The sequence below is a fragment of the Saimiri boliviensis genome, chromosome 4 (genome assembly GCF_048565385.1).
Source record: "Saimiri boliviensis isolate mSaiBol1 chromosome 4, mSaiBol1.pri, whole genome shotgun sequence".
Classification (NCBI taxonomy): Eukaryota; Metazoa; Chordata; class Mammalia; order Primates; family Cebidae; genus Saimiri; species Saimiri boliviensis.
In genome coordinates, this window is record NC_133452.1 from 109449930 (window position 1) to 109477754 (window position 27825).

The window sequence follows — 27825 nt, forward strand, 5'->3', positions numbered from 1 at the left end:
CAGACATTCTTGACTTAAGAAGGTTCAACCTATGATTTTTCAACTCTATGATTATATAAAAGCAATATACATTCAGTATAAAGTGTACTTTGAGTACCCAACCATTCTCCTTCTCATTTTCAGTACAGTGTTTGATAAATTACATTATTTGTTCACTACAAATAACGTACTTGTTCACTACTTTATTATAAAAGAATAAAGGCTTTTTGTTAGATAATTTTGCCCAACTGGAGGCTAATGTATGTATTTTGAGCATGTCTAGGTAAGCTAGGTCAAGATACAGTGTTCAGTAGGTTAGGTGTATGAAATGCATTTTTGACTTATGGTGTTTTCAACTTACTATGATTTTATTCAGATTGTAAGTTGAGAGATTCTGTACTTTAATGATATTTGCACTTTAAGGGCTCTGTGAAGATGCTGATGTGTAATGCTTGCAAATGCCAATGTTTTCTTGCTTTGTTCTTGAGAACACAAATGTACTATCTTGAGGACACACACACAAAATTACAATCATAAAAATCAGTATGTTCAGTTAAATCATACTTATTGTAAGAAGATGGAAAGCTATATTACTATTTATAAAAGCTATCTGTTAAAGAAGAAAATTGGAAAAAGCTGCCATAAGTAGGTAGGGGACTCACAGAGCCATTCAGCCTGAGTCATTGACTGGAAAATAATTACACGATTAGTGTTATCTAGATTATGATAAAAATAAGAGCCTACCACTTGCTCTGTTAAAAAACACACCATTTGGTTTCATTTTTTGGTTGTTGTTATTTAAAAACTCATTTTCCTTCATAAAGTTAAATGTTCATGAGGTTGAATTCTTTGTGAGCAGAAATCTCTTATGTCTTCTGGTAACTTCCTTTCTTCCTATACCTATAATTATTATAAATGTACTTGCATACTTACTAATTTGAGACTTTGTGACAATTTTCATTATACTTCTAAATGCAGCAAAACAAAAGTATTGATTCTTATTTTTCTTCAAAGACATGATTCCTTTAAAAATATGAACTTATTTATTCTGCGTGGCAGAAATTGATTATTTTCATTGAAACATTGCTTGTACTGCAAAAATTAAAAGTGTTCCTTCAGAGAATCCTAGAAACAGGTATTGATTGACATATGACAATGCAGAAAAAGCCTTTAGATCAATGAAATAAACAAACTGTAAGGCAACAGTTAAATGTTGCACTGTTTAGAATATATATTATAAGAAAAATGAACTCCAGAAACACCAGGGGCTCTTCAGTAACACATACAAGGAAAGGTATTGACAAAAAGAATGGGTTTGTGGTTTCCAAAAAGACTTCAAAGAAATGAAAATTTAAATGTGCAGTTAGAGAATAACAACCTTTACTGTCATGATGTCCTTGTATGTTGGAAGAAGAAAGACTAAATATATTAACATAAGCTTATTTAAAAATGTTTCTCTCTCTCTTTCTTAAGTTTGTATTCTGGGTTAGAGCAATATTAAATATTTGCAGTAAGTGCAAATAGGCTGAAAAACAGCAAAATATTTGTGTACTAGATGTTTCCTAGAAATGATGATGTTAGCCACGTTAATACTTTATATGTTCATGGATTGTTTGCCACCTAGCAGTGTGAATGCTTTGTAATCACCTGCTATGATTTGAATATATCCCCTTGAAAATTTAGATGCACTAATAAAATTCTTAAATTCTTTGGCAAACTGAAATTACATGGCAGCAAGATTTTGTAAAGAAAATAAAAGGAAAACAACTCAGGGAAGCAGGCTGTTTTACCCACAGTTCATACTCAGTAGGTTAAACACATTCCCAAGCATAGTGAGCACTCTGAGTGTGGCAAAGTAGCCTACAGTGGTGTACTCCTAGACAGGGAGTGAGGAAAACCTGTGAAGATGGAAAATTAAAAAAAAAAAGAGGGTTCAAAAGGTGATTATGCCATGATGGTTCCATCCTTGTTAGTGGAATTAAGACCTTTATAGAAAGCCTAGCTTACTTTTGGCCGTTTTACTGTCTGCCATGTGAGGATGCAGCAAGAAGGTTCCTCATCATATACCAAAGCCAGCATCTTGATCTTAGATTTCCCAGCCTTTAGAGCTGTGGGAAAATTATTTTTTTCTTTTCTCGATAAATTACCCAGTCTCAAGTATTCTGTTTTAGCAGCACAAAATGAACGAACACATCACCTGATGGCAACCTGCACTTGATTGTGATGTGAGCAAGAAATAAGTTTTGTATTAATTTGGGGTTGCTTATTATAGTAGTTTACCTCTCTCCATAATACAAGTGTCTATGTGTATGAGTCACTAATCTAGGACCTAGGAATAAAGCAGAGAAAAAATATTTCCCTTTTCGTGTAGAACTTACATTCTATCGAAGTGAGGAGGTAATAAACAAACAAGTTTAAAATATACACGGTAGCAGTAAGGTTCTAAGAACAAAACTAAACAGAGTATAGAGAATGATGTTGATATGCAATATAAAACAGAGAAAACAAATGAAGACTATTTAAACAGTTGACATATGAGCAGAGGACTGAAGTAAAGGAAGAAAAAATATGCATATACTTAGTGATTGATGGAAAGATTCAAAAATAGAAATTATATAGATATACGAAGTGAGAAGTTAGCTTGATATGTTGAAGGAGTAGAAAAGTGGTCATGTGAATAAAGAATCTTGTCCAAAGGGCAGAATGATTAGGGATAAAGCCAAATAAGTATTAATGGGGCTAGGTTTCTCAGGAATATCTAGTGCACTGGAAATGCTTTAGTTTGATTGTAATTGAGACTAGAATCCACTGGAAGGTTTTATGGAAAGCAATAGTGTGATCTTCCTTAGGCCTTAGGAAAATTGCTCTGGCTGCTTTTTGAGAAATAAAAGAGAGCAACAAGTGGAATTGAAAGGTCCCATTACAAGTGCAGTTTCCTACCTCATATTCATCCTCCACCCTGTTCAGCCCTGTTCATGTCTGTGTGCTCTGTACAGACCACATCAGTAGGTTCCTGTGACAGCTGGTTTTAGGCAGGTCATAGTCAATGGGGAACATGAGATAGGAAAGTCAGTAATTTAATGATACGTATTTCTCAGTCTTCCTTTACAAAAGTGAGAGACTCAATCTGGCTGAATTCCTCCATTTAAGGTCAGGCTCTTGCTAGGTATCACTCTCAGTCCTGTAGCAGCCTCTTCATCTGGCTTCTCCATATCCAGGAGTGCTCTTGAGCCCCATGTTTACTGTCTTCCTAGTATACATAGATATATGTATATATACTTATAGAAATGTACACAAATCTGTGCTATTTAGCAATAGAAAAAATAGATTTCTATGTGCTACAACATGAGTAAGTCTCCTAAATATAGTAGTACTGAGTAAAAGATGATGGACATATAGAATACATGTTGCATGATCCCATTTATTTAATATCCAAAAGCAGGCACAACTCACCTGATATATCAGCACACATTGTTGAATAGTAACCCATTTCATGATTAAATGACATTTATTTTTCCATACTATTACTAATGGTTATTTGGGTTGTTTTCAGTTTGGGTTGTTATAGATTATGCTTCTGTGAATATACTTGTGCATTTCTTATGGTAAGAAGTAGAAATTCTGAGTCGTATTATATGCATATATTTAGATTTTATAGATACTGCTAAATAATTTTCCAAATTGGTGAACCAGTTTGACTGTCCACTACCAAAGTGTGAGAGTTCTAGGTGTTCAACATCCTCACAAATACGTTGATTTATCAGTCTTTTTAAATTTTAGACAGCCTGGTGGAAGTGTTTGATAGTTTATTATAATTTTCCTTTGCATTCACCTGATAAGTAATGAGATTTAGAAAGTTTAATATATATATTTGCTGTTTGGATATATTTTTTTGTGAGGTCCTTGCTCTAGTATTTGCCTTGCATGTCTGTAGCTTAGGAGAGAAAAATAAATCCAAGGGAAACATTTACGGAACGTTTGGGGATTTCTTCTTCATGGCTTCCTCTTCTGCATTGCTGTGTTCCTTAAAACGTACCTACTTCATCAGTGTCGAATCAGATTTCTGTTTCTTTCACCCAGTGATACTACTAAGCACTCATTGATCTATATTTTCTGGACCATATTTGGAATATTCTCAAAAAGAAATCTTAGGTGAATATGAACCTATATTGTGAGCCCAGGCATAGCCCAGGCACATTAGTCTGTACTTTGCTTTTGTTGTTGTGTGTTCTTATTTTATTTTGGGGTAGGGTGATACTGGCTTTGAAGAGTGAGTTAGAGGGAATTTTCTCCTCGTCAGTCTTTTTGAAATAGTTTCAGGGAGATTAATGCCAGTTTGTATGTTTGGTAGATTCCATTGCATTCTAGGATATGCCGTTGTTGGGAGATTTATTTTTATTCCTGATTCAACCTCACTACTTGTTATTGGCTTGTTCCATATTTATGTTTCTTCCTGTTTCAGTATTGGATGGTTGTATGTTTCCAGGATTTATCAACCCTTTAGGTTTTCTAGTTTATGAGCATATAGTTGACCACACATCAGATCATTGTCTCTTATGATATTTTGTATTTCTGTGGTATTGATTGTAATGTCTCCTTTTTAAAAATTTCTGATTGTTTTTATTTGGATCTTATTTTCTTGGTTAACCTAGCTAGCCCTGTATAAATTTTGCTTACCGTTCAAAGAACAGACTTTTTAGTTAATCCTTTGTATAATTTTTGGTCTCTATTTCATTTAGTTCTGCATAGACACAAAAATCCTCAATAAAATCCTAGCAAACTGAATCCAATAGCATCTCAGAAGATGATACACCATGACCAAATGAGTTTTAGTCCAGGGATGCAAATATGGTTAAACATACTAAAATCGATAAATGTGATTCATTACATAAAAACATTGAGTGCAAAAACCCTTTGCTCATTTCAATAGATACAGAAAAAGTATTTAATATCATTTAGCATTCTGTCCTGATAAAAAAAAACTCTCAACAAGCTAGGTATAGAAAGAACATACCTCAAAATAATAAAGGGCTTATATGATAAACCTACAATCAACATCATACTGCAAGGAGAAAAGTTGAAAGCATTCCCTTAAAGAATTGGGAAGGATGGAAGATTTCTTCTAAGACAAGGATACCCACTTTCACCACTCCTGTTCAACATAGCACTGGAGGTCATAGCCACAGGAACCTGGCAAGAAAAAGAAATCAAAGGCATCCAAATTGGAAAAGATTTCAAATTACCCCTGCTTATGATGATGTAATCTTATATCTAGAAAATCCTAAAGACCTCACAAAAACACTCTGAGACTTGATAAATAAATTCAGTAAAGTTTGAAGATACAAGATCATCATACCTAAATCAGTAGCATTTCTGTTCACAAATAATGACCAAGCAGAGAACCAAATCAAGAAGGCAGTCCCATCTACAGTGACTAGGATTAAAAAAAAAAAAAAAAGCCTAAGAATAAATTTAGCCATGGGGGCAAAAAATCTCTAAAAAGGAAACTACAGAACACTGGTGAAAGTAATTTTAGATGACACAAATAATGAAAAAACATCTCATGCTCATGGATTGGAAAAATTAAAATTTTTAAAATGACCATACTACCCAAAGCAATATACATGTTCAATGCAATTCATAGCTAAATACTAATACCATTTTTCACAGAATCAGAAAAAACAATTCTAAACTCATATGGAACCAAAAGAGTCCATAAAATAAAAGTAATCTTAGGCAAAAAGAGCAAAGCTGGAGGTGCCACATTACCTGACTTTAAATTACATTACAAGGCTATAGTAACAAAAGCATCATTTTAGTGTTATAAAAATAGACACAGAGATCAATGGAACAGAATAGAGAACCCAGAAATAAAGCCACGTATCTACAGTCAATTGATCTTTGACAAAGTAGACAAAAACATACATTGGAGAAAAAGCACCTTTTTCAATAAATGGTCTTAGGAAAAGTGGATTGTTATATAAAGAAGAATGAAACAGAATCCTCATCTATAACCATATGCAAAAATCAACTCATTGATTAAAAACTTAAATATAAGACCTTCAACTCTAAAAATACTGGAAGAACACCCAAAGAAAACTTCCTAATATTGGTCTCAGCCAATATTTCATTAATAAGCAAAAGCACAAGCAACAAAAACAAAAATAGGCAAAACAAACTTAAACTAAAAAGCTTTTGCACAGCAAAAGAAATAATCCACAGAGTATACAGACAACGGGAAAAATAAGAGAAAATATTTATATAACAGTTCATCTGACAGGGGATTAATATCCAGAATTAACAAATAACTCAAGGAAAAAAAAATCCCATTAAAAAGTAGGCAAGGGACATGAATAGACTTTTTTTTTTTTTTACAAAAACATGTATATGTTCAACATACATATTGAAAAAATGCTCAACATCACTAATCATCAGGGAAATGAAAATTAAAACCACAATGAGATATTATTTTATTCTAGTCAGAATTGCTATCACTAATGTAAAAGAATAACAAATATTGGTGAGAATTCAGAGAAAGGGAAACTCTTACATATTGCAGAATGTAACTTAGTACAACCTCTATGAAAAACAGTATAGAGAGTTCTCGGAAAACTAAAAATAGAACTACCATTCCATCTAGCAATCCCACTACTGTGTATCTACCCAAAGGAAAAGAAATCATTATGTCTAAAAGAAAATCTGCATTTATATGTCTATTGCAGCAGTGTTCACAGCACAAAGATAGAAAACATTTAAGTGTCCACCAACAGATAATTAGATTAAAAATTATATATATATGAATAGTATCAACCATAAATAATAAATCATGTCTTTTAAAGCAACATGAATGAAACTGGAGGTCATTAAATGCCACATATTCTCACTTATAAGTGGGAGGTAAGTCATGTGCAGACATGAACACTGAGTGTGAAATGATAGACATTGGAAACTCTGAAAGGTGAGAGAGTAGAAGGGGAATGAGGGATGAGAAATTACTTAAAAGGTACAATGTTCACTATTTGGATGATGGATATACTAAAAGCCTGCACTTTATTACTACACAATATATCTGTATAACCAAACTGCACATGCACTTCTTAAATGTATACAAATTTAAAAATTTTATAGCTTCATGTTGTTTGCTATCTCTTTACTGAAAACTATTTTTAAATATTTCCTTTAAAGCTCTAATGGTAGTTTATAGTGGAAGGATGAGTCTGGTACTAGTTACTCCATTATTGCTAAAACCAGTGGTCTTCCAGTATGTTTTATTATTCTATTCATTATTGTTTTATCTTTTTAGTTAGGTATTCTTTTGTTCTCTTAGTATTTTCCTACCAGTGACAATATCCATATTTTACTTATTAGTGTTAGATATAAATTAGTATTTTTCTATTTTCTGACAATTTTTGGATCTTCAAACTTTAAACTCCATTTATTCTCCTCTCATCTATATTGCCATTATTACCATATATTTCATTCTATATTTAAATTTGTCTGCTAGGTTTATTATTCTGCAAATAGTGAATTACCCCTTGTATTTACTCACATAATTAAACTTCCCATTGTTCTCCATTTTGTATATAACTCTGAGATTCAATTAACATCTTCTTTCTACTGAAAAAATCACTTTGTTAATTTCTTTCTGTTTTTGATTGCCTTATTTTTTGAAAGACAGTTTCACAGGGTATATCATTTTAGGTTGACAGTGATTTTCTTTTGACATGTTAAAGGTGTACAGTTTACTGGTTTCCATTTCTTTTGCTGACAGTGGTCTCTGTTGGTTGATCTGTTGTTATTAAGTGTGGTTTATAAGATAATACCTTTAGAAGTTTTTTTTTTTTTTAATTTTACTATTTATCCTAATGGGGGCTCACAACACTTCTTGAATCTCTAATTCTTTCCGTTCATTTTGAAAAATCACATTCACTCTCTCTTCCAATAATGTCTTCCTCAAGCTTTCTCTCTCTCTCTCTCTCTCTCTCCCTCTCTCTCTCTGTGTATGTGTGTGTGTGTGTGTGTGTGTGTGTGTGTGTGTGTTTGTGTGTCTCAGAATTCTGTCTTCTCACTGTGCCTGACACTCATATAGATAGAATAAGGACTTTGTTCCTTTTACATACTTTCCATTATTTTACTTCTTACACATCAGTCTGGATATTTTCTACTGACATATCTTTCACTTCACTAATTCTTATTTTTCAGCTGTGTCTTATCAACTGTTATAAATCAATACATTGATTTTAAATTTTCTGTCAATGCCTTTATAAGTTTTAAGTCTTCTACTTTATTCTGCTTTATTTATTTCTGTTCTCTGGTGAATTACTTCAGTTTTGTATGTATTTTCTTAAACATATTAATCACAGTTATCTCAAAGTCCATATCTAATAACTGCAATATTTGGATTATGTAAACAAATTACTATTTCTGTTATCTGATTTTTCTCTTTGCCTTGTTTCTTAATATGCCTGGTAATTTTTTAACTGAATGTCAGGCATGTATACTTAAAAACTTCTGATTGCCTTGACACCTTCTTAGTGATGGCATGGAATTTTAACAACCTAATTATATGTGATATAAAAGTCAAAGATAAAAAGTTAATGCAGATTTGTGAGAATATTTTTTCTGGTTAGTGTCTGTATCTTACTATATAATCTTACTATAATTCTGAATCAATCAGATTCTTGGTTTCTAATTTTGCAAACATAAGTTATAAAGCAATCAAAATATCAGAAAGACTTTTCATTTATTAGTCCATTTCCATTACATTTTGCCTATATATATATTTAACATGCTTTTATTCAGTAGTAACTTTATTTACACCCCTAGTGCTACAATTATTTTTTCTTTATTAAAATCTGCCTCCCATTACATGTCATGTATCATTCTTTTATGAATCTTAATTTTAGTTAAATATTAAATATGAGGAATAGAAACTGATACTTAATATGTACTTCATAGAGTTTTACAAACATATCAGTTTATACTGCAGACTTCTTTTACCTATTTTCTTCTCTTTCTATAATCCTTTTACTGTCCCAGGGTCATCATATACAGACACAAAGAATATTATCAAAGTCTGTATTATACCTTTCACATTTCTCAAATTATTTCAACACTGTGAGTTTAAACTTCATTCTATGTCTACTGTATTCAAGGAATAAGGAATCAGACTTTAAAATGACATTTTTCTGTTTCTGGTTAATGTTAGCCTTATGTTCGTCAGAAGAGATCAGACTCTTTAAGCCAGCTATCTTACAAAAGAAGAGATAGATCATATTCATTGACAAATACATCTCGTTAAAATGTATGCTTGAGATAATTATGTCAGAAACAGTGAAGAAAAGGGTGACATGGTTTTCAGCCTGCTTACAGTACAAAAAAAAAAAAGCATGTTTGATAAGCCCTCACATTAATATGAACACAGTACATCTACACTTGATCTTAGCCAAGATGCTTTGCAGGACAGCTTGGCATTAAAAAAAAAAATCTAAAGAACAGCATACCAGAGAGATATGTGCATTGTAAACAGCTCATTTCAGAAGTACAGAATTCAGTTGTAATCATTTCACTTTGGAAAATTCCAGGGGTCCCCATTCTCCTCCTCTAACTCTCTGCAATTTGACTAGTGCAGATGCAGTTTGAAAATCCTAGTAAAGAATCTGCAAAGAAATAAGCCTCCAGAACTTATTTTCGCCCTGCTGAAATGAATTTCAATTATCTGACTACCACTGTAGGAGTGTGATTTTCCAACTAACATTTCACTGAGAATGTTAGTGGATGATGGGGAGAAAGGAGGATTCGCATACTTCTTGATCCTTTATCAGTTAAAAAAATACACAGCAAAAGATGAAAGTAGTTCAACACCTATAATCCCTTGAGAAGAAGACTGAGGACCTGGCTGTCAACTTAAATACCACTCAAGAACACACAAAATAAATGAAAAGACATAGGCCTTTCTGTGAAAGTCAGTGTCCCTGAAATTCAAAAGGTATATCGGACATGTTGTCCATGAAGCATGACACAAAAGTTGGCATTGAGAAAGGCCAACTCACATGACAGCAGAAATAAGGTTTGAGACCCCTAGAACATCAGAGCAGATTTAAGATATCTGAATTTCCGGAATTATTGACTGTGAAGTTTTAATGGCTCCTTCTGTCTGCGGTATCCTTTACTGCTCTTTCTTTGTAAGGGAAAACATAAAGTTCAAGCCCTACAGATGCTTTCTCAGCATAGTACAGTAATATATGATTATAAAATGTGAAGTAAGACAGAGCTGGGTTCAAGTGCCAGCTCTGCCACTTGCTAGCTTAATGAATCGCATCAATATGCTTAACTATTCTGAATCTCAGCTTCTTTATGTATGAGTTTCAACCCTACAGGAATATTATATCTATCAGCAATAAGCAGAATTAAACTTGGGAGATGGATACATCTAAAGACATTTTAGAGATATATTTTAAAAAATAAGTTTGTGCTTCAGAAACTGTAATGATTAAATGCGGGCTGGCCCAAACTGAGGAGTAATCTTTCATCTTATAATTTGGCTGGCAGACATAGTTTTGTTCCATTCTCACAGGTCTAGGATACAGGATAGCAGTTGTCTGTAGAACAAAATGATAGTGTGAGCTCTGGAGAAAAACTATTCAGATATATCTTTTCCTATATGCTCCCTTTCAAGAATAATGATAACTTTCAACCAAGATTTATTGGCTCTTGGTACATTCAGGACAATGGATTCAGTGCTGGATCAACCCTCTTTAAGGTCAGCCAAGAGGTGACCACCTAACACACACACACACACACACACACACACACACACACACACACATTCTCACACTCTTAGTATTGTTACCAAATTATGCTTAGTTGTGAGGACAACAACTTTTATAGACAATGTTATGCAAAACATCTCTATGGAATCTGTGAATGTGTAGAATGCTGTTGACTTAACCTGGAAGTGGTCTCTTTACAAAGCCCCCAGGATAAAATTGTGCCTAGTTCTAGTATAAAGTATAATTGTAATTCTCTTAAGCAATTGATTTGTTTTTTTATCCAGTGGATATAGTGACTCTTATTAACTGACAAGGATTCCTTGTTTGCACTTGGTTTCTGAAAAATGTAGCACAAAATAAGGGCCCAATAATGGTAAATATGTAGGTTAGATTAACATTTTAACATCTTGTTACAATTTATGCATTTTTGAAAATGTCTTGAAGTATTTTCTGAAACAAGGAGAGGTGCAAATAAATACCTACTAAACTGACTGACCCCTCTTCTTGAGGTCACTTGGGGGAGAGGATAATGTGTACTCTCACTGAATCAAATGAAGTAATGTCTACAGATGAGAGTCTAAGTGAAGAGAGCATTTTGTGCCCTGCTGCATTCTCTTTTCTGATGTGTCTTATATTTTAACACTATGTTAGTGTCCTTAGAAGAGAAGAGCAGAATGAATAGGGGAAATGGGCTGTTGGCCATACAGTAATCTTGAAAAACTTGGGGAAGTCCATGCAGAGCTCTCAGATGCACAACTCAAGAAAGTATGACATCCCACTAATGTCACCTAGTGGGGGAACTAGAGGAAGGACAGCAGAGGGCTTGACAGCATGCATCGGAGCACGTGTTCTAATTCCCTTTCAGTTGTAACAGTCTCTGGGTAATAATTCCCTGAATTACATTTGTGTATGAGAAAGCCAAAATATTTAGCACAAAATGATTAGAGGTATGGGCTACAAGAGCACTTTCAGACTGTTTGTGAGCTATAGTTTCCAATGAGCTGTTAAGGGATAATCCTCAAATTAAAATTAAAAAAGAAAACAAACATGTTCAAATATATATAGAATATTTGAAGCTGACCAAAGATTCAAAAAATGTCTGTTTTGCTTTGCTGTATAATTTATCTTAATATACTCTAAAATATTCAAGGGAGAAAGGTAGTACAGTGAATCATTTTCCCAAATTATTTGCTTACAGAATGACTTTTTTTCCTAAGAGCTACTAACTTCACACGAGAATATAAAATTTTGTGAAATACAGTTTGGAAGATAATGGTTTTTGGTATGTAGAGCATTTTGAAGTTTTAGTGAACTACAGAAAATACATTATTCCTAATGAGAAATTTGAAATCCAATGAGAACTTTAAAAAAATTTAAAATAATTAAACTGTAAGGTTAGACTAAATATTTTATGACAAATCCTATTTCTTCCTCAATTTGAAAGTTATTTGGAAGGAAAGTTTTTATCTCTAGCAAAATAATGGATACCAGTTTAACATAAAATCTCTCCCTAGAAATAAACAGATACAGACACATAGATATAAATTCACACACACATACAGAAATACAAAAAAAGGATGTCAGCATTCGAGCATGTATAGAATAGTTTAAAATGCAAAACATATATAAGAACAGTAAAAATAATGGAAATCCTAGATAATTTTAAAAATTTATTTTAAAAATAAAAAGCTTTATTGTGTCATTCCTCTACTTAAGACTATATGACAATGTTTTTCAAATAATAATGAACATAAGAAACTCCTGGGTAAAGTCTTCTGATTCAAGATACCAAACTAACTCATTCATTTAGTTCCTTTCCTCACAGATAACAGTAAAATGATCATGAAATAATATAAAATTACGTACATTGCATAGGAGAATAGGAGGAGAGTAGAAGAAGATGTAGAGATTCAGTGACATTTTAGAAGACAATTTGTGATGGACAGAATAATAGCTCATGATCGTGTCCCTGTGTTAATGGATAAAACCTATGGATATACTGCCTTTCATGGAAAAAAGATTCTTTGCAGATATAACTATGGTTATGGATCTTGAGATGGGGAGATTTTTCTGGATTATTTAGGTATGCACAATCTAATCACATGAATCTTTAAAGGCAAATAATCTTCACTTTGCAGAGATAGTGAGAGAGAGAGAGAGAGAGAGAGAGAACATTACTGGCTTTAAAAGATGCAGGAAGATGGCCATCAGCTAACAAATGCCAGCCCCCTCTGGGGTGGGGGAATAAAACAGGAAAATATTTTTACCCAGAACCTACGGAAAGACAGGGAAACCTGTCAATACCTTCATTTTAATCTGGTAAAACCCTTGTTGGATTTCTGACCTCTAGCCCTCTAAGATAATAACTTTGTGTTGTTTTAAGATACTATGTTTGGGGCAATTTGTTATCGCAGCAGTAGAAAACTAATAATAATGGAAGGATGCTAGTTGATGGAGCAGAGCAAAGAAGGCAGCAATTTGTCATTTGTTAGCATGAAACAGTGGCCAAAGAGGGGAAATCAGAGGGAATACTAAGTTTTTGCAATTCAGTAAAATGTTCCAATATCAAACCACATGGAGTTCCAGAAAGGAAGATATGGGAAATATGAAACAGGTTATCAACAAATAAAATGAAAAGTTTCCAGAATGAATCAAGAACGTGAGTCTTAAGATTAAAATGCTCTACTAATTGCTCACCCAAATGAATGAAGGAAGGTCTATTACCAGACAGATCACTGTGATGCTAAACATCTTAAAGTGAAAATCTTTTAGAAAGTAGATAAAATAAGATTGTCAAGGATAAGCAAACATCATATGTTGAGGGGCCATGGAGAAATGTGCTTACAGTTCTGAGGTAAGCTATTTTCATTGAATTTTGTACCAAGACCAAATTCTCAAACAAGTGTGGTAACACAGTAAATCTTCTCAGTCTTACAGGAACTCACAACTTTTCTCTTGTACATTTCTTAAGGAAAACCAGGAAAATAGAGCAGCAAACCAAGAAGCAAGATCCAGGAAAGTAGTACCAATCCAGAAAGTAAAGGCAGTTCTGGATGGCAGCTCAGCAGTAGGCCAGCAGAACAATAAAAGCCTCAACCTAGCCTCACCTGGGGGAAGAAAGTCTCAAGATGCTAGGCCCTTGAGAAAAATGGATTAGATTCTGAATCCAATTATGCTTCATCACCTCCATTTTTCCATCTTGTGTAAGCCATCATCATGTCATGCCTGAACTAGTACAGAGGCTGCTTAAATTTTCCCTTCTTCTAAAGGCAACCATCTATTATAAATATAGCATCCAGAGCTATGCTTTTAACACATAAGTCTGAAAATACTATTCATTTCCTCAAAATACGATGCCACATTGTCAAATTTAGAGCAGGATTCCATTTCACAGCCCATAGATACCTAAGCAGCCTGGCTACTGGCTGACACATGGTCCAACTTCATTTGCTGTGTTCATTCGGTTCTCATTTTTTCCAACCACAACATCTTTTTCAGGATTCATCAAACATGACAAGCGCTCTCTCCTCAGAATCTTCATTCTTAATTTTTATTTATTCCAGATACAGACACGGTTAGTCCTTACTTCCAACAGGACTGTGTTCATGGGTCTTACCTCCATATAACCTTCTCTGATCAGTCTCTGGAATAACATCCAATTATGCTCTATAACCATATTTAGCTTTATCTTTTTTTCTTCATAGCATTTGTCACTACCTACCATTAAAATTTATGTACATTCACTTTTCACTTATTTTTCCTCTCTCCAGCAGAATATTAACTTCATCAGGGCAGAGATTATCTTTTTGTTGTTGTTGTTTACCCCTAAACCACATTCCAAGACCAACACATGGCCCACATTAAAGGCTAAATAGGTTTGAAAAATATAAGGATGTGGCAAAAATCATTCAAGTATAAATAAGGAATATTCAGCATCGTAGGGTCTCATGCACTCCTGGCAACTTCATTTCTTTTCTAGTAAATAGTAATTATACATCATGATAAAAATGTGGTTTGTGACTTTTTGCCTTTTAGAGTCAATTATATAAAGTTTGGCTGAAGAAAAAAATGTAAGCAACGTCATCATTGATGATGTGAAAGTATGTTCAATTTCTAAGGTAGAGAAAGTTGGACAGAATTGGAGGGAAGGATGGAAACATAAATTTGTCATAAAAAATGTGCAGTCAAAATATATCATTTGTTGATGACACAGCAAGGAGCAGAAATAGAAATATGCTGTTTGAAGTTGAAGAACTGACCAAAAAAAAAAAAAAAAGAAAAAAAAAAGGGAAAACTGAAAAAGTGATGTAATTATTCTTTGAGGAGGTAGGCAGGGAAGGTGGTGGATGTTTAAGTAAGAGAAATCTCCGTCACCTGAAGAAAAAAATTGTTTTCAACAAATGTAGATGCTTGGGCTTAGTGCCAAAGGTTTTCATTTTAGTACATATGATGTGAAGCCGAGAAACATGCTATGTGTTTTTGCATGTGAAGATATTTTCTACTTTTTTGTGTTTTTTTTTAATTAACATGAAGTAAAATTGACTATTCAATGTATAGTTTTATGAATTTCACTTCACTTATAGGAATGGGGAAAAGATGAGACCATAAAAGGGAAGCACTAGGGGGCAATGTGGGTGGATTGACCTGTTCTGTATCCTTATTGCAGTGCTGGTGGCAGAAAAATGCTGTTTTAAGAAGCATACCACCAGTTGTGAGGTGGATGGTCTGTAGGCCGCACTTTGAGCAACACTATTCTCATAATTCTTTGTTGTATCGTTTTTGTGCTAAATTCCATTACCTAGTACAAAGCCCTTCATCATTAGGGCACTCTGCCTGTCCTCCACATTTACATCCCTATGCATTAATATGCACATCGAACTCCCATAAGACTCAGAGGTTATTTCTACTGCTGAGCATTTTCTCATGCTTGCCTCCTTTTCTGGAATGCCCTTTCCTGTTTCCTCATTCAACAAAATCTATTTATATTTCAGATCATATCTTCTTGCACCTGTGAAATTCCTCAAAGGTGTTCAAATAAACTGATGACTTTTTTATTCTTTTTTTTTTTTTTTTTTTTTTTTTTTTTTGAGACGGAGTTTCGCTCTTGTTACCCAGGCTGGAGTGCAATGGCGCAATCTCGGCTCACCTAACCTCCGCCTCCTGGGTTCAGGCAATTCTCCTGCCTCAGCCTCCTGAGTAGCTGGGATTACAGGCACGCGCCACCATGCCCAGCTAATTTTTTGTATTTTTAGTAGAGACGGGGTTTCACCATGTTGACCAGGATGGTCTGGATCTCTTGACCTCGTGATCCACCCGTCTCGGCCTCCCAAAGTGCTGGGATTACAGGCTTGAGCCACCGCGCCCGGCCCTGACTTTTTTATTCTTAAGTTATATTTAACTGCCTTCATTCTCATAGTTCAGTTCTTAATACTTCTCAAATTAGCTTTTAAGTTTTCATTATACCTACCTAAAATAAACAGAAAGCTCTGTGAATGTTTTTGCTCTTCAGATTTTGCAACACTGCTTGGCACAGAGGTGGATACATACCATGTAGTCAAACACTAAATGAGATATTTACATGTCAAGGTCACACCCAGGGCAGGAGATGTCTGAAGAAGCAAGGAGTTCAGAAGGTGGCATGAAAATGTTGTAAACAGTATAGTGTTCTCTAAGGCAGACATTAGAAAAATGTCTTGAAAGTCAGAAGATTGGGAATTGATAGGGAGAAATTCATAGTCAAAAATGTCTTTTAAATGGTAACTGATTTCAAAGGAATCTGGAATAATACATAACCTAGTATATGTTTTCTACACTGAGAGATTTCCAACTACCATCATTAAACCCTAAAGCATTTGGAAAAACATCTAATAAGAGTTCTGCATCATTGTCTTCTTTCTTGCTATTTTTCAGAAGGTGAGATAGGAAATTAAAAAGGCCTCTGGGAAATGGGAGAAATGAGCATTTTTCCATCAATATGGTGTGCTACAGCACCATATTCAGAGAAGTAAGATTGAGTGTAGGGAAGGTAATAAATATCACTGGGACACCCAACACAAACTGCTCAGATGACCCTCAGTTACTCTGCATCTGATATAAAATGGATATTTTAATCTACTTTGGATTAGACATAACTTTTTATAAGTGAAAGTTAATAGAAATATAGAATCTGCTCAAGATATTAAAGGAGGGGATTGTATAGAGGATAGTTGCAAACAGCAAATGAAAAACTGTCATGTTAGACTTTTTAAGCCTCCAATTCTAGTACACAAGCACAAATAAGTGCATATTAATTTGCTGAGGAGTCTAACCTTTTCAGTTTTTTAGTAGGGATGTGTAATAACTAATCATATACATCTAAGAACAAGCTTGAAGAAAGTAAACAGTTGAATTGGCATGAATGCAAGCACTTCTCACCTTGAGACTTCTAAGATGGTATAAAAAGTATGGGATGCAGGAACAGCAGACTGGGTTACACCACTATACTGCCAGAGGACCCTACCTACCCAAGACCCCAGGTTCAAGTTGAGAAATATAGGTGTCAGCTCTTGAAATCACATGTCTTCCTCCCAAACTCAGTGTCAAACTGTTTACTTAATATTTCAGTTGTTGTTTGAAGGCACCAGATGCCTTCAATAAGAAGGTAAGAAGTATGTCCCTCAGAACAAAAAATATGTAAAATAGTGCAAGTGGAACAGAGGGGAAGTCTTTGGGATAAGGGAATGAGGTATACATGGCAGTCCAACAGAGTACTTGGTAAAGAACAGGAATTCTGAAATTAAATTGCTTGGGTTTGAACCCTGGTTCTTCCAATAACTGTTGATATTGGGTATGCTGTGTGATAGTTCTGTTCCTGCAGCTTCCTCATCTCATAAAATGGTGCTACTATATTGCTCTCCTAATAGAGTTACTGTGAGTATTTAGTGTATTAATATATGTAGAGCATTTAAAACAGTACCAGTATATACTAAGAATGTAATAAATGGTAATTATCATCTTTCTACATTAGAAGAAATATTTAAAAATTCTAAGAAAAGAAGAGCAATCATCTTAACCCTTAGACTGAGACCAACCTGGAAAGTACATTCTCATTTACTTTGAGATAATGAGATGGAGGTGAGAACTAGAGAAGGAAGACTTTCTCTCTTGGGACAGAATAAATTGGAAGTGAAGTGCAAACTGCTTCTCTATCTTAGACTAAGTTGTATAGTCTCCCAAACATCAGCGAATGGAAGTAGGGCAGAATACCAAACTACATAATATCTAAAGAGCCTGGGATAGCTGGGTTAAGTTTATATCTCATTGTGGTTTTGGTTTGCATTTCCCTGATGACTAGTGATGTTGAGCATTTTTTTCATATACCTATTTAGCATTTATACGTCCTCTTTTGAGAAATGTCTATTCAGGTCTTTTGTCCATTTTGAAATTGGATTATTATTACTTTTGCTATTCTGTTGTTTGAGGAGAGTAGAGGAAATGAGAGTGGAAGGAGATTGGCCAATGGCTACAAAATTGCAGTTAGATATGAAAAATACATTCTCTCACACCATAGGGTGACTATAGGTAAAACTATTGTATTATGTATTTCAAAATAACTTGAAGAAAGTACTTTGAATATCCTTACTACAAAGAAGTATTAAATATTTGAGGTGATAGACATGCTAAATCCCCTGATTTGATCATTACACCATATATACATGCATACAAATATCACACTTTACTCTATAAATATGTATAATTATTATATGTTGATCAAAAACAAAAAAGCTTCATATGTAATATTTATAATCATTTGGCAGCTTGGGGGAGTGCATTTCTATTGGAGAGTATAGTTGAGCATTGTTGAAGAAGGTATCAAATCCTGTAGCATTCACATGTTTGAAAAAAGGTAAGTAACTAAAACTTTGGGCTTATCAAACCAGTAACCTTAGAATGATGATAATGACTCCTATTCAAGATGGTTGTGATACTTATAAATCACACATAAAAACTTCATTGTTTTACTTAATCCCTGAAATTGGTTTGATTTCTCTGTTGAAACTCTTTAAGAATGATCAAGGAGAGAATGGGTTCACATCTCTCACTTAGTGAATACTTAAAAGAGAGGGTGCTGAGCATTTCCTGGTGATGGAGAGGAACAGGCGACTAACTGTATTTTGTTATTAGTTTTACAGCTGAATGGTAATGGAAAAGTTTACTAAATCAAAAAATCTAGGTATTGAGAGGTAAGACATAAAGAGAATTCAGTATTAAAATAGATAATATGTCAATCAAAAATTTAATGTAAAAGAGTTCTAATATGAAATACAAAGATTTTATCCAAAGTTATCTTGACTCTTAGAAGTAGATATATGTATATGATTGTTTTATACATGTTTATGAGGACAAAGTAAGCATTTTCTATAGGAAGGAGAAGGGGCACCGCAGGGGACACATAAGCCTTCCCGATTAACTTTCTGGCGCCTAATGCTGAGTAACATGCTGATGAGTAAAAAAAGGGTGCACTCCTATAGAGCATGATACCCTACAAGTTTACAGTCATCTGATTGCTTGGTTCTGGCAAGGGTTTAATTTCCTGTATGAAAATAACAGAAAAGCCATTAAACATAGGTTTTCACACAAACCTCTAGGTTTCCCAAATGAATAAAGATGACTGAGAGGGATTGCTTTCCTCCCTGAAAACCAGCTGCTACTCCCTTTTGTGAGTGTATTCAGTTTCTTACAGGTTTCTTTTACTAATTCTTTTTGTCCTCTGAAATTTAAAATTATTGAACATTTTTTATAATCTAGGAAAATTATTTTTATAGCCAGGCTAGTCAATGCATAATGCTTGAAAATATTTCAAGTCATTTGTTTGATCTGAACTTCCAGGGATAAATTTTTGCTATTATGTGTTTAATTATATATACATCCAAATATGTTATATTCTTGTCACATAGCAAAACCCCAAATATCTTTCCTGTGATTAGAGTTTGTTCATATTTTAGTACCATATTTTTACTTAAATATGAAAATAACATTCAGCTTGGCTCATGTTAAATGATTGTTTGCTATGTAAAGAAATAAGCATCCTTAATAATGTACATGAAAAGACAGGAAAAAGAAAGCTATTTCCAAGTGCCATTATTATGTTATTTTTATACTTTTTAAAGGTGTATGTATCTCAGCTTGGTCTTAATATTAGTGAAACATAAAAGTGCAAGTGTTTTATTCTGTAAACATCATGCATCAAGGTGTAAAAAAAAGAAAAGCCAGTGTTTTTCTTTCACCTGGACTTCTGGTTCAGCTGATTTTGAGGCTCTTGTGAGTTTCTGTGCTAATTTTGAGGCTTCTGTGAGCTGTTCCCTACAAGAGTACCTTCTGGGCAACTTTGTTCTGTTGCTGATGAGAATTAGGTAGAGGAGGAGGAAGGGAGGAGAGAGTAAGCATCCTCTACATTATTTCCAGAAATCCTCAACTCCCACATAGGACACATTAAACAGCACAGTTATCTGAGCTCCACTCAAGGGTATGGGAGCCAGAGGACATTGGGCACATGGGATAATGAGGGGAAAGATAATAGAATTAACCAGAGGGTAGTCAGGAGGAGATAGGCAGCACTGAAAGAGGGAGGTGGGATCCTTCTCTTTTACCTGTTTTTCCAATGTCTTCACACGTGTTAAATCTCATTTTTGCATAAAAATATTTGAAAATACTCTAAGGAAATCACCACAGATATGCACAAACATGCAAAGGATACTTACCCCACTTCCTCCACATTTATATAATTGTCAAAAATAGGAATTTTATGTGCATGGATTAAAAGACTTCATATTGTTAAAATATCCACACTATCTGAAGTGATCTACAGATTCAGCACAATCTCTCTCCAAATCCTAATGACATTTTTTTACAGATATAGAAAAGACAATTCTAAAATTAACATGGAACCACAGAAAACTATGAATAGCCAATGCAATCTTGAGAAAGATCAAAGCTGGAAGCATCACATTTACCGATTTCAAAACAGATGACAAAGCTTTAATAATTAGTATAGTGCAAGCCTAAAAACAGACAAATAGACAAGTAGAGAAGAACAGAGAGCCCAGAAGTTAAGCCACACATAAATGGTGAACCGATCTCCCACAGGGATGCCAAGAATGCACAATGGGAAACAGGTAGTCTTTTCAACAAATGGCGTTAGGCAAACTGGATATTCACATGCAAAAGGATGAAACTGGACCCTTATATCACACACAAAAGTTCACTGAAAATGGATTAAATGTAAGACCTGAAACCATAAAAATCCAAGGAAGACAAACAAAAAAAACAAACAAAAACAAAAAAGCTCTTGACATTGGTCTTGGCAATACTCATTTGGATATAAAACCAAACACAAAGGCATTGAAAGCAAAAACAGACAAGTGAGATGATATCAAACTGACAATCAACCAAATAAATAGTAACCTAAGGAATGGGAGAAAATATTGGCAAATCATGTATCAGATGATAAGGAGTTATTAGCTAATATATACATATACATATACATATACATATATATATATATATATATATATATATTTTTTTTTAGAGGTGGAGTTTCGCTCTTGTTACCCAGGCTGGAGTGCAATGGCGCGCTCACCGCAAACTCCGCCTTCTGGGTTCAGGCAATTCTCCTGCCTCAGCCTCCTGAGTAGCTGGGATTACAGGCACGTGCCACCATGCCCAGCTAATTTTTTGTATTTTTAGTAGAGACGGGGTTTCACCATGTTGACCAGGTTGGTCTCGATCTCTTGACCTCATGATCCACCAGCCTCGGCCTCCCAAAGTGCTGGAATTACAGGCTTGAGCCACCGCGCCCGGCCCAAAATATATTTTTAAAACCTTATTCAACAGCAAACAAAAAAAAAATTTTTAAAGGACCTGAACAGACCCATTTTCAAAGAAGATATACAAAAGACCAATACGTGTATGCAAAAATGCTCATCAGCAATCATTAGGGAAATGAAAATTAAAACCACCATGAGCTATCACCTCAAATCTGTTAGAATGACTCTTTTACAAAAAATCAAGAGATTACAATCATCGGTGATGGTTTGGAGAAAAAGGATTGTTGGTACACTGTTGATAAGAATACAAATTGGAAATATAAATATGAAAATAGTATGGAGACTCATCAGACATTTAAAAACAAAACTATCATAGAATTCAGTAATCCCAATGCTGGATATATATCCAAGAGAACTGAAATCAGTGTCTCAAAGACATATCTGCGCTTCCATGTTCATTGCAGCATTACTTAAAATAGTCAAAATACAAAAACAACTGAAGTGTTCTTTAACAAAGTACACACACACACACACACATATCCACACAAGGAATACTAATTCAGCCTTTGAAAAGTGAAAGAAATTCTGACATAAGGGACAACATGGATGAACTTGGAGATTATACTAAGTGAAGTAAGCCAGCCACAGAAGGGCAAATCTGCATGATTTCACTTACGTGAAGTATCTAAGATAGTCAAAACAATAAACAGAGTAGAATGTTGATTGCCAAGGGCTGGAGGGGAGAGGGAAGTAAGAGTTGCTGCTCAATAGGTACAACATTTCAGTTATACAAGATGAATAAGTTTTACTGATCTGCTGTACAACATTGTGCCTGTAGTTAAAAATATTGTATTGGACACTTAAAAATTAATTTTAAAAAGATAAATTTTCATGTTATGTGTTCTTACCACATTAAGAACACACAGACTTGGCAACAAGCTTTGTCTCACATTTGTGATTGGCTAATTATGATGCATCTGTATAATGGGATATTAGGAAATATTAACATATCTTATGCACGTATTTTGAAACATGAAAAATATTTACAAAAAGTAGATTGAAAGCAACTTGATGCCATTTCAGTGATATTTATATCACATTTAGTTTGCATGTATATACATTCTTTTATTATTATATATAGTATAGCATGTTCCAGTTTCTATCCTGTCATGTAAAGAGCTTGGAAGTCATCACTCCTATCATAACAAGAAAAACCTAAACAAACTGAAAATCAATAACTCAATGCATCAGGTAATTGAGGTCCAAGGGCAAACTGCTGCTTCAAAACTGTAAAGAATGGTAGATCCTGAGAGTCATGAGTCATTGAGAGCAGAAGTTCAGGAGCTGCAGCTGGTCATTGGAGCTAGTACTGGTAGAAATCTTTGAAGTAATAGTCCCCAACCTTTTGGCATCAGTGACAGGTTTTGTGAAAGACATTTTTCCAGGGACAGTGGGGTGTCTGGGGGATGGTTTGGGAATGAAACTGTTCCACCTCAAATCCTCAGGCATTAGATTCTCATAAGGAGTGCATGACCCAGATCCCTGGCATGTACAGTTCACAGTAGGATCTGCACTCCTTCCACAGACCTGAAAGGAGGTAGAGCTCAGGTGATAATGTTTGCTCACCTGCTTCTCACCTCCAGCCATGCAGCCTTCTTACTAACAGACCACAGAAAGGTACCAGTTAGCAGCCTGGGGGCTGAGGACCCCTGCCTTAAATTATAATTGAAAAGTATCTAGAGGCTCAGTGTAGACAAGTTTGACAATTAAAAACTCTGGGAAACTATTCTTAGGGGAGCCCACACTTTGGTGAGATTTACCTTCAGAAGATTATACCAAATTCTTACAGTAAATATTGGTGTAAAATTTATTTATGCTTCCAGTAGGAGAAAGAAAAAAGTAATCATTCCAAAATATGTCCAGAAAGCCATGTTCTCCTTAACAATGGGAATTTTGACATGAAAATTGTAAAAATTTTTCAAAATTAAGAACATCCCACAAACTATAGATCCAGGAATCTCAGCAAATAGTAAGCAGAAAAAAATATCAAAATATCTACACTTACAGCAATTTGCATTTAAACTGCAGAAAAGCAAAGACAAAGAGAAAATTTTGAACGAAGTCAAAGGGACAAAATGCCTTACCTAAAAAGAAACAAGGATAAGAATTATGGCAGACTTCTATTAAGAAACAATTCATCTCAGGGAGATTAGTGCAAAAATACCTAAAGTGTTGAAAGGGGGAAAAAAAAGGCCAACCTAGAATTCTGTATTCAACAAAATTTGTCTTTAAGACTGAAAGACAAACAGAACTTTTTCACACAAGAAAACATTGAAAAAAACTCATCATCAGTACACCTGTCCCACAGGAAATGTTAAAAGTTCTTCAGAGAGTAGAATGACAAAGGTCAAAAACTTAGGTTTATGCAAAGAAAGAAGAAACAGTCAAGCAGGAAAATTAAGCAAAATCAAAATGAATTACTTTGCTTTTCTTATTCTTAGTTTATCGAACAAGTTCATTCAAGATAATAGCAACAATTTAGTGATTATAGTTTTTGAATAAGTGACATGAATGAGCACAATGTTATAAGAAATGGAAGGGGAGAAGCGGGAATATCCTGTCATAAGTCATGTGCACTATTCATGCAGTGGTATATTATATTGAAAGTAGCCTTAGAATAGTTTTGTGTGTTTTAACCTAGGGTGATACGATTTGGCAACATCCCCACCTGACTCTCTTCTTGAATTGTAGTTCTCATTATCCCCACATGTTGTGGGAGGGATCCAGTGGGAGGAAACTGAATAATAGGGGCAGTTACACCATGCTGCTGTTCTTATAATAGTAAGTGAATTCTCACAAGAGCTGATGGTTTTTTTAAGAGGCTTTTCCTTTTTGCACTCATTCTTTTCCTTCCTGCCATCATGTCAAGAGGATGTGTTTGCTTTCCTTTCCACCATGATTGTAAGTTCTTTGAGGCCTCCCCAGCAATCCAGATCTGTGAGTCGATAAAACCTCTTTACTTTGTAAATTACCCAGTTTCAGGCAGTTCTTCATAGCAACATGAGAACAGACTAATACAGTAAATTAATACTGAATAGTGGGGTGCTGCTGTAAAGATACCCAAAAATGTGGAAGTAAATTTGAAATTGGATAACAGGCAGAGTTGGAAAAATTTGGAGGGCTCAGAACATGTCAGGAAGATGGAGGAATGTCTGGAACTTCCTAGAGACTTGGAGGGCTCAGAAGACAGGATGACGTGGGAGTTTGGAACTTTCTAGACACTTGTTGAATGGCTTTTACCAAAATGCTGATAGTGATATGGATAATGAAGTCCAGGATGAACTGGTATGACATAGAAATGGGGAACTTCTTGGGAACTGGAAAATTGACTCTTGCTATGTTTTAGCAAAAACACTGGTGTCATTTTGCCCCTGCCCTCAAGATCTGTGGAACTTTGAACTTGAGAGAGATGATTTAGGGTATCTGGCAGAAGAACTTTTTAAGTAACAAAGTATTCAAGAGAAGGCAGTGCATAAAAGTTTAGAAAATTTGCAATCTGATGATAAAATAGAAAAGAAAAACAGATTTTCTAGGAAGAATTCAAGCCAGCTGTAGAAATTTGCATAAGTAATGAGGATACCAAATGTTAATCACCAAGACAATGGGGAAAATGTCTCTAGGGCATGTCAGAGAACTTTTCAGCAGCCCCTCCCATCACAGGCACAGAGGCTTTTGAGGAAAAAATGTTTTTCTGGGCATGACTCATGGCTCCCTTGCTGTGTGCAGCTGAGGGACTTGGTTTGCTGCATCCCAGTCATTCCAGTCATGACTAAAAGGGGCCAAGGTACAGCTTGGGTCGTTGCTTCAGAGGGTGCAAGCCCCAGACCTTGGCAGTTTCCACATGGTGTTGAGCCTGTGGCTGTATTGAAGTCAAGAATTGAGTTTTGAGAACTTCAGCCTAAATTTCAGAGGCTGTATGGAAATGCCTGGATGTCCAGGCCAAAGTTTTGTTTCAGGGTTGGAGCCCTCATGGAGAACCTCTGGTAGGGTAATGAAAAAGGGAAAGGCAGGGTTAGAAGTCCCATATAGAGTATTACTGGGGCACTGACTAGTGGAGCCGTGAGAAGAGAGCCATAGTCCTCCAACCCCAGAATGGTAGAACCACCAACAGCTTGCACTATGCACCTGGAAAAACTGCCATTACTCAACATGAGCTGGGAGGGGTGGCTGTACTCTTCAAAGGTACAGGAGCAGAACTGCTCAAGGCTGTGGGAGCCCACCTCTTGCATTAGCATGACCTGGTGGATGTGAGACATGGAGTCAAAGGAGATTAATTTGGAGCTTTAAGATTTAACTACTGCCTCATTGGATTTAGGAGTTGTATGGGACCTGTAGCCTCTTTGTTATGACCAGTATCTTCCATTTGGAATGGGTGTATTTACCCAATGCCTATATTCTCATTGTATCTAGAAAGTAATTAACTTGCTTTTGATTTTACAGACTGATAGGCAGAAGGGAGTTGTCCCTCAAAAGATTGAAGGTCTCTTTTTTTTTTTCAATACTATCTCTTTTGTTTTGATGTTTAAGTGATTAGCTCATTAAAAGGCAAGAACTTTAGAAGTAACACATTACTAACTTCATAGAAACCACTTTCTCAACAGTCAAAGAAATGGGGCAGCCAGTTGAAGTTATTTAATTTGAAGATAAAATGATCAGTTTGGACAGAAGGGTAAAGAATTGAGGCACTGCTGAGCTTTACTCAGCACTGTATTGAAGGCAGACAGTGTTCATAGAGAGCACCTGGGACAAAAGTCAAAGAGAAGCAAAGTCAAAGAGAATGAAGCAGATCATAGAAAATAAAGTGCTCAAAACTGAGGATAACATGGACTTTGTTTGCTCTATAGAGAATTAGACATTCAGTCTCTGGCTCTGACAGATATGAGCTATGACACATAAAGTAAATATCTTTCCAACTTTTGTCCATGGCTTCAGCATGTAGACAATAATGGAAATGAATTAGATGCTGCCTAAGGTGCTTCCTGCTGTAAAGTCTTATATTTCTAGCACTAATTCACAGAAAGACCACAGACTATTTTCTGTTGCTTCTATAAAAATTCAAGATTTAGACATTTTTACAGAGCCATTCTGCCAACCTTAATCTACCCTCTGGATCTGTCCCATATACAAAACACTTTCACCTCATCACAATGCTTCCATGGGTCTCATTCTATTATACATCAACTAAAAGTACAAAATCTCACTTAAATCTTATAAGCTCTAAAGTCTCAAATCTCATTATGTACAAAATTAAAAACAGTTATGAGTGAGTCTTTGGGTATAATCCTTCCTGGGTGACAATTTTTCTTTACTTGTAGAACTATAAAACTAGGAAACTAGTCATCTCCTTCAAAATGCAATGATGTGACAATCATCAGATAATAATTACAGACATAATGACGAGAGAAGAGAAATTAAAAGAAAAAAGTCACCTCTCTCAAACAATTTTTAAATACAACCAAACAAACTTTTATAGGTCGCAGGGCCTCAGAGTAATTCTCCTTGGTTCCTGGTTCTAGTTTCTGGGCTTAAAGCTCTGTTCTTTGGGTCATGCTTCTTTCATGGTTGAAGGAATGCATGTTTGTAGCTAAATGGTTTTATTGGCCTGTGTTACCTTCCTGCAAGATTTTGAGGATCTAACATCCTCCTTTCACCCAATGCTATTTTTGGCTTTTTCAGTTTATGCTGGCAGTGCTTCTGCTAGTATTAAATTTGCAAGCACCTTGTGGATCTCTCATGTATTTCGCAGGATTCACTTAATTAGATAAAAGATTTGTTTACAAATCATTCCTAGAAAATTTTATCTGTAATTTTGGATTTTGCCAAAATGGCTGAAGGATAAATAGCCTTATACCTTCTGAGAGATATTTTCTGGTTTGATTTAGGGAATCTTTGAGTCATACCTTTGAACTCTTTACAAAGCCTTTTATGTGACTGAGTACTCTGCTCTTTGTAATGCCTCCATAGCAAATTACCACAAATGGAGGAGCTTAAAATAGCACAAACTTATAATACAGCCTTGTAGGTCAGAAGTCTGGTAGATGTCTCAGTGAACTAAAATAAAGGAGTCTGCAGGCTGCCTTCCTTTCTGGGGGCTTGTAGAATTCAGAGCCTAGTAGTTGGACAACTCCTTTCTTCTGCTTTTAGAAACTCATATAATTAGTTTGGGTTCACTTGGATAACCCAGGATAACTGCCCTCTGTTAAAGTAAA

At 35.0% G+C, this 27825-nt stretch overlaps 1 long non-coding RNA gene across 3 annotated transcripts in view; it reads left to right on the forward strand.

Annotated features, from left to right (window-relative positions):
- The window catches only part of LOC141584318 (uncharacterized), an 885764-nt gene that overhangs the window by 631056 nt on the left and 226883 nt on the right, over nucleotides 1-27825 (forward strand). The window lies entirely within an intron of this gene.